Source organism: Octopus sinensis, linkage group LG23 (genome assembly GCF_006345805.1).
Source record: "Octopus sinensis linkage group LG23, ASM634580v1, whole genome shotgun sequence".
Lineage (NCBI taxonomy): Eukaryota > Metazoa > Mollusca > Cephalopoda > Octopoda > Octopodidae > Octopus > Octopus sinensis.
This window is the reverse complement of record NC_043019.1, coordinates 8453901-8462522: the sequence shown is the minus strand read 5'-3', so window position 1 is coordinate 8462522 and position 8622 is coordinate 8453901.

Sequence of the window (8622 nt, the reverse complement as noted above, 5' to 3'; positions counted from 1 at the left end):
TTAAGACGGCGAGATGGCAGAAACGTTAGCATGCCGGGCGAAATGCGTAGCCGTATTTCGTTTGCTATTACGTTCTGAGTTCAAATTCCGTCGAGGTCGACCTTGCCTTTTATCTTTTCAAGGTCAATAAATGAAGTACCTATCTCTTTATTACCCAGAAGGGGCTAAACACAGAGGGGACAAACAAGGACATACATAGGTATTAAGTCGATTACAGCGACCCCAGTGCGTAGCTGGTACTTTATTTATCGACCCCGAAAGGACGAAAGGCAAAGTCGACCTCGGCGGAATTTGAATTCACAACGTAACGGCAGACGAGATACCGCTAAGCATTTCGCCCGGCGTGCTAACGTTTCTGCCAGCTCGCCTAAATCAAGTACCAGTTACGCACTTGGGTCGATGTAATCGACTTAATCCGTTTGCCTGTTCTTGTTTGTCCCTTCTCTGTGTTTAGCCCCTTGTGGGTAGTAAATAAATAGAATGAATAAGGTTCCTCGTGTAATATTATTTGGAGGTCATTTTATAGACTGTAACATGTATTATAGTTTAGTTTGGGAGTCAGAGGTGACTGGATTAATTGCGCTCCGTATTTGTTATGATATAGCAATGCAGCAACGCTGCGGAAGTCTACGTGCTGCACAAGACGATATAATTTTTTGAATTGATCGTGTACAACATGCCGTATGGGAGTCGTATTAAATCATTGAGAGTGTACTGTGTAGATTGTTTTATGTGTGGATTGGTTTTATTGCATTATTGGGATGAAATTGTGCGTGAAGTTGTGAGACTTGCCACGGCTTTTATGCTTGGGAATGCGTTTTGTTTTACAATATCCAATGCAGCGATTATGGCTAATATAATATTAATTTCTTAAACTGCACTGTGGACATTTTTATCGGAGGTGTTATATGTATGTATTAATATTAATAAGATAATTTCTATATAAAACCATTTATATACTCCAGGTTCTTGCATTTATGGATGCTTTACAGAGCAAAATATACCGAACTACAATATATATGTATGTGTAGGTGTGTGCATGGGTTAGTGTTACAGCGCATGTGTTTGTATGTGTGTAGTATTATATCTGTGTAAAGAAAAATATGTTAACCGATTTAATGTTCGATTTTCATATTCACCCACTGCTCATCGGTTCGGATGGGGAACAAAGGGCGCATCGGATTTTTCCACCGTTTCTTACGATAAATACTACGGCTCTTTCGAATACAAATACTATTACGATGACAACTACTTATTGTTCTGCTGTAACAGCTTGCGATGTTGTTGCTTTGATTTGTTGTTGTTATTAAGAGCAGTAGTAGTAGTAGTAGTAATAACGGTTGTGGTATTTGCGGTGACGATACCATGAAGAAGATCATAATAACAATGAGAAGAAGAAGGAGGAGGGGGAGAGAGAGGAGGAGAAAAAGGAGAAGAAGAGAAGAAGAAGAAGGAGAAGAAAAAGAAGAAGTAGTAGAAAAAGAATGAGAAGTAGAAGGAGAAGAAGGAGAAGAAGAAGAAAAAGAAGAAGGAGGAGGAGGAGAAAGAAGAGGAGAAGAAAAAGATGTAGGAGAAGGAGGAGGAGGAGGTGGAGTAGAAGATGAAGAATAAGAAGCAGAAGAAGACGATGAAGAAGGGGAAGAACACGCAAGCACACATGTAACATTGGATTGAATATCAACAGAGATGGCCAGTAAAGCGCGGCTCATAAAACATTCATTAATATCGATAAAGTATTCTGCATAAAAATATTGGAAGCGGTGAGCGCGCAACATTCTGGATTCCCGTAAAACTTATAAATCAGTGCCCAACGCAAACGATGACAACCTCAATGGCGTGCTGGGTTTTATTCTTCGAGTTTGGTAAGTAAAACTGTATAGACATAAATACACACGAGAATAATACGTTGGCATACGACATTTATATTTACAACTTCATTCTCGTTCCTGGAACGAAGCGACCACAGGCAATATTTACGTTTATTGTCCAGAAAGAGAATAAACCTGATATTAGAATAACTTTGGATTACAACCGATTAGCTAATCCAAGAAGGTATACACGTGAACCTCAAAAGATATCAGCCTAGCAGAAATATGGGATGTATCTAGGAAAAGAATGGTAAAGAAAAACGAAAATATAAAATAAAGGGACAATGATTAAATTAGGAACTTCAAGGACACAAATGAGGCAATAAGTCTGATGGCTTTTACGAGTTTCAATTATAAGAGTATAGTCATTGGATTTCGGTCATGCTGGAGCAAGACTCGGAGTAATTTATAGTCGAACTAATGGATCCGTATACGTTTGTTTAAGCCTTGTAGTTATTCATTTTTCCGAATCGCTACTTGATGAGGAGGCAGATAAGCCAAACAGCATTTCTCAACCTGTTACGGGGGACAAATACAAGCACAAAGACACACACGTCTGTCTTTACCTTCTGAGTTCAAGTTGCGTTGAGGTCGACTTTGCCTTTCATACTTTCGGCGTTGATAAACTAAGTACCAGTGGCGTGCTGGGGTGGATCTAATCGACTGACTCCCCCCTATCTCCCAAAATTTCGGGCCTTGAGCCTAGAGTAGAAAAGATTATATATGTAAGTAAACAACACTCCCGACAAGTGATGAACCGTCGTTCTTTCTGTTACCTGCCTTGTTTTCTATTTGTTTCCCCCGTTTTTCGCATACACAACTTTACCTCGTATTTCATGTTGTTTACGTTTTCTGACTAGCTGTAGCTATATATAAATATATGCGTGTACGTGTGCACATATATATATGTAAATTTGCATATATATATTATATATAATATATATATTATATATATATATATATATATATATATATATATATATATACATGCATATATATATATATATATATATATATATATATATATATATATATATATATATATGCATATATATGTATATATATAAATATATGTATATATATATATGTATATATATATCTATCTATCTACATATATATATATATATATATATATATACACATATATATACATACATACATGTCTATAGAGTATTTGTTCCCAATATGTTTGTTATTGTGAACTTTGCCCCGTATATGATGCTGGTGTATGTATACATCGTGTACAAGTACGCTATTATGATATTATGAGTACAGCATGATAATTGTGGATGTTTTAGACCATTGTGGTTAGCGACTATTTAGGAACATAATTAACTATTCAAAGTGTTGACCTCCCAGAAGTAGCATGACCTGTAACAAAATATTGACAGTTGTCATATGAACTGCAAATTACATTCGAATTTCTTAATATAGAAACGTAATTTCCAACACAGCGGTTCTGCATATCCCTATATTCACGTCTGGAAATCTTTCACCTTTATTTTGTTATATCAATTCAGCACTGAAGCCAAATAACAAAAGCATATGGACAGCAAAACAGAACGAAATGTCTTTTAGAAGCAAATCGAAATAATAATAATAATAATAATAATAATAATAATAATAATAATAATAATAATAATAATAATAATAATAAATGTCCTGATTTAATACCAGACAGTGGCTCTCATGGCTTCTGATCTTAACTGATTGGCAGTGTTATCATGTACATTGTTTTGTCTTGGTATAAAAGATGGGCTACAGCAAATATTCTGCTCAATATCACAGATACCTTACGCACCCCGGATATATATACTTGTGTGATTGTGTGTGCGTGTGTGTGTGTGTGATTGCTTGTGTGTATGTGCGTATGAGTGTTCATGTCTTCATGTGTTTGGAAATATGCCTATGTCTACAGTGTGTAATCTCGATGGTTTGCATTGGAAAGTTCAGTCAGGTAACAAATATTAGTACAATACTTATAAATGAGAAAAATAAAACCTTCTCTTATAGATATTAGTATCATTTTATAAATATTGTGGCCGAAACAACAGTAGTAGTGTATTCTTTTTTCTCTTTCCTTAAGGCGTCGTTTTGTATTAAAATATCATAAAACCAGGTTCTTATCAATTTCATGTTCTGCATGAACAAACAATATTTACAATTTAGAAACATACGTGAAGTTAGGTTATCCCAATGATATATATATATATATTTATATTTCTCCAGTTTCATCTCGGAGCTGCGGCCATGCTGATGCACCGCCGTTTTGCTACACTGTTATTACTAAGACCCTCCTCTAATATGCGGCACTTGGTGAAGAATGGTGTTTGATATAGCTACCCTCATTTGCACCTCTTGCCGTGAGATAGGTTCATCTGGGACTCTCGACAGGAAGAGGTCCAGCTTTGATTTAAAATCCCTTACATCTACTTTGTGCAATTTCCTCAGACTCTTTGGGAGAATATTAAAATGCTGTGGGCCCTTGAATATATATATATATGTACAATTGGATATTTATAGAGATCAGTATCATGTTTTCAATATTGGAGCTACGTTTAGAATCACAAATGCAAATTCTCCCCTTTTCTTTCATACATTCAATTTGGGGAGAAATTTTTGATGAAGTGTAACTCCATTGATTGTCGGTGCTGCGGGTCATCCTGTAAAAGGGAAAGGTCTTGAACTTTGCTTCACCGCATATTTCTAGATGATTGCTCAGTGAAATTTTGCCAATCCTTTTTGTCGGATATGTTGCCTGTAGATTCTTGCAAGTTTGGCAGAGGGAATTATTTGTTTCGCTAATGTAATTTTCTATGCAATTTTGGCTGGTAAAGCTGTATATGAAGTTCTGCCTTTTGAAGTTCATATGTGAATTTATTTTCAACGAGAATCCGCTCTTGAATTTTATGTGTGAACCACTTTCTAAGTATTTATAACTGTTATTGTTGTTGCTTGTTCCACATCTCCTATCTCCACATTCTTTTTCAAAGAGTTCTGATTCATTCGCTAATGTGAATTCTGTTCTTGTGGGGTGGTATTTAAGAATCTTTGGTTGGCGTCTACTATTCTATAAGGGGTTTTTTCAATCAGATTTTTTTCATTTATATATGGGTGTATATATATATATATATGTGTGTGTGTGTGTGTGTGTGTGTATGTATGCATATATAAATATACATTCAACTATAGATACGCTCATATGTAAAGACAGTTGGGGTCGGGTTTCAATATGCAAACATGACCCTGTGCGCGAGTTTCTGTGTTCGAGCTCGTGCACGTGTGTATAAATAACGGAGAAGAACATTTGAAACAAGTGAAGGGGAATTAAGAATAGTTTTTCCTTACAAATCCCTCTATCGTTTAATAGCCAACTGAACACCAATAATAGACAAAGCTTAATGGATTCAAACAGCAGTCGAAAAACGAAAGAAACCTGAAAACCAGGAATTCACATGAATCTCTTATGCACTACTATTCCTGAAGATGTTACAGGATACCAGAATTTTTAAATCAGAAAGATAAATGATTGCACAACAAAGAAATTATGTTATAATTTCGACCTTAGGGAGGGGAGTGTGCATTTAACAACAAAGTGCTTTTGGGAAAAAAAATCTTCTGTTACGAATATATTATCTTTCAATACTGGTCAATATCCTCGATAATGTGTAATCTCTTTATTAACATTTTATTGTTTTAAGTGACTGATTTGCACCGTGACCATAGCGCGGTCAATAGCCTTTCCGAGTATTTACTAAGCAACATGGACGCCAACAGATATTTTTTTCTTTTTTACTTGTGTGTAATTATTTTATCGACTTCTGTACGAGGAGTGGCAAAGCGGACCAGTGTAAACAGAAAGAGAGAGACAAGCAGATTGAGAGAGAGAGAGAGAGAAAGAGAAAATAATAGGATATTATACACTTTTTATGCATAGTTTAAATAAATTTTAATTATATATATGTGTCTGTGTACACATACACACACACACAAAAATAAATAGAGTTACGTATTCACGTATACACACATACACACGCGTATGTTATATATGTTTGCATGTGTAAATATATTTACATATGCGTGTGAATGTTCAATAGTAACTCGTGCTGTTTAACTAGTGAAATAAAATTGCGGCCTCAATACTTTTCTTCCATTATGTCGAACAATTTTTTTTCTTTTTCCTTTGTGTTGTATCATCGAAAAATACATAAAACTAGTTCAAATGTATGCTACTACTAACCAATATACATCAATACGATTTCACTCTTGCCATTCTGAATTCATAATATTGTGCAGCATAATGCACAAAAATATGCAGACGCGGTAATTCAATATGGCTGCATATCTGAAATACTCGTTATCGATCTCGAAAGCTAAACAATATGTGAATCAAACATGTTAGACGCCATTAACTAATGCTATTGTCTGATAGCAATCGTTCTTGTTTTGTCTGCTCTCTTCTAAAATATTTGTTTTCGATTGGCCATATTTTTGTTTGTCTTTGTTATTCTTTGTTGAATCTTTCCTACCATTTTAATGCTTATATATTCTCTTCTTTGTTATGATTTGTTTTTTCTTCTGTGTATTATAATGTTGGTAGCGGTGGTACCGGTGGTGGTCGTGGTGGTGGTGGTGGTGGTGGTGGAATGTTGTTGGTGTTGTTACTATTGTAGTCTTTCTTATTATTTGATTCAAAGATGTGCTTGATCATGCTATTACTGTTGCTGTTGTTGTTGTTGTTTTTTATGTGTTCATTGATCTACTTAGATTTTGTTTGCACTTAATCGTTTGTTCCTACTTTTTTGGTTGTATTCCTAATTACATAGTTTTATATATATATATATATATATATATATATATATATATATATATACATATATATACATATATATTATACATATATACATTTATGTGCATGTGTCCGTGTGCACGTATATATGCATATATATATATGTGTGTATTTATATGTATGTATGTATTTATATATATGTATACTCTCATCAGATTCGGTACAAGTAAACTTTATGTATTCATGAACGTGTGTTAGGTGTGTGGACGAGGGATTTTAGTGGGGAAATAATCGACCAAATCAACCCTAATATTCTCAAAATTCTCACCCCCACCCAAAGTACCGAAATACAAAATAATCTCCCAGCGGAGCTGCGTACAAAGCACGCAATAAATAAACCGAATGGCGAATAAGACAATAAATACTTTCACTTGGGTCTCGGGGGATTTCCTTTACAAGAGATCGAATATTGCTCTTGTTTTTCCAGCTTTGTTTGTGGTGATGATAATTTTTTTCTTTAACCTGTGTTGCCACAATATCCACTCATCAAGTTGGCTTATTATCAAGGTCTGTAGACGTGACCACCTCGTCTACTGTGAATGTATGTAGAACTGCATTATCCAATTTATATACATAATCTTTATTTCGTTTTGGTGATTAGTTTTAGGCCCCGAGCATCACTAACATTCCAGCAGTAAACACATCATTTTTGTTGCATGTATATTTGTTTCATTGGTAGTTTTTGATTCGTTTAACCGAAGGATTATCCAGATCGATTAATGCAATTAACAAACTGTTCCGTCTTCCTTTTTTTCCTCATTTTCTGCTCATATACTCAGAGTATCACAACGTTGCATGTGACCTTTTATACTAATTTGATGGTTAAATCGATGTCAATTTACTTTATGTCCGCCGGCCCCAGGTTGTCCACAAAGGTAGAACGGGGGTCCGTGAGCTAAATTCAAAATTTCATATATATATATATATATATATATATATATATATATATATATATATATATATATATAATATATATATATATATATATATATATATAATATATATATATATATATATATATATATATATATATATATATCACTTAATCACTTTGACCGACCAGTCGTCAGGCGGCTATTTGACACCGCTGGTCACAGCACGCTGTCCACTCCTCTCTGGATCGCGCCTTTCTTATCCACGTGATCCCAATCGTCCTCTTGAAATCGTCACTCCACCGTCGTGGAGGTCTTCCGGGTGGTCTTTTCCGCTCACGCGGGTACCATTCGTCGACTGCGTGCGTCGACAGATTATCGGTGAGCCGGGCGACGTGTCCATATATATATATTTATATTAAAAGGTGTCCGTGGCAAAACTGATTTAAATAAATAGGTCATGAACCGCAAACTTAGATATTCTTTCATGAGAAACAAACGTTAGATGGCAAAGCGAGGTTTATTCCGTCTTTAATCTAGCAGATCAAGACATGTAGCGGAATGCTCGTTAGATCAGGTTCCCACGTTTAATTAGATACTCTGAAATAATGCAAATATGTTTTAGATATACGTAACATAGTTCCCGAGTATAAACGTAAAATGAGTGAGCTGTAATCTTACTATACCTTGGTTTGGACGGCAGTCTGACCGAATCTGTATTTTCCGTTACAGTGATCAATGTGCTTTCAAGTATGTTCAAACAATGGAGACCGATTGTCACATCGCGCCTCCTCATAATTTGAGCCATTTTTACTAATCTGCGAGCGGGAGAAGGTGTGTTCTCAACTTGAGGAGGTCGATGAAAATGGTTGAAATTTAAAAATGGAACGCAGAGCCAGGTGAGCAATTACACAAACTTCGTCTGGTGTCCATATAAATTCTCTAACCAGCCACTAGTGACTGTAACTTCATGAAACCCGAAAGATACTGTAGAGTTTCGTATCGCGGACATTCTTCAAAATGCTCAGACGAA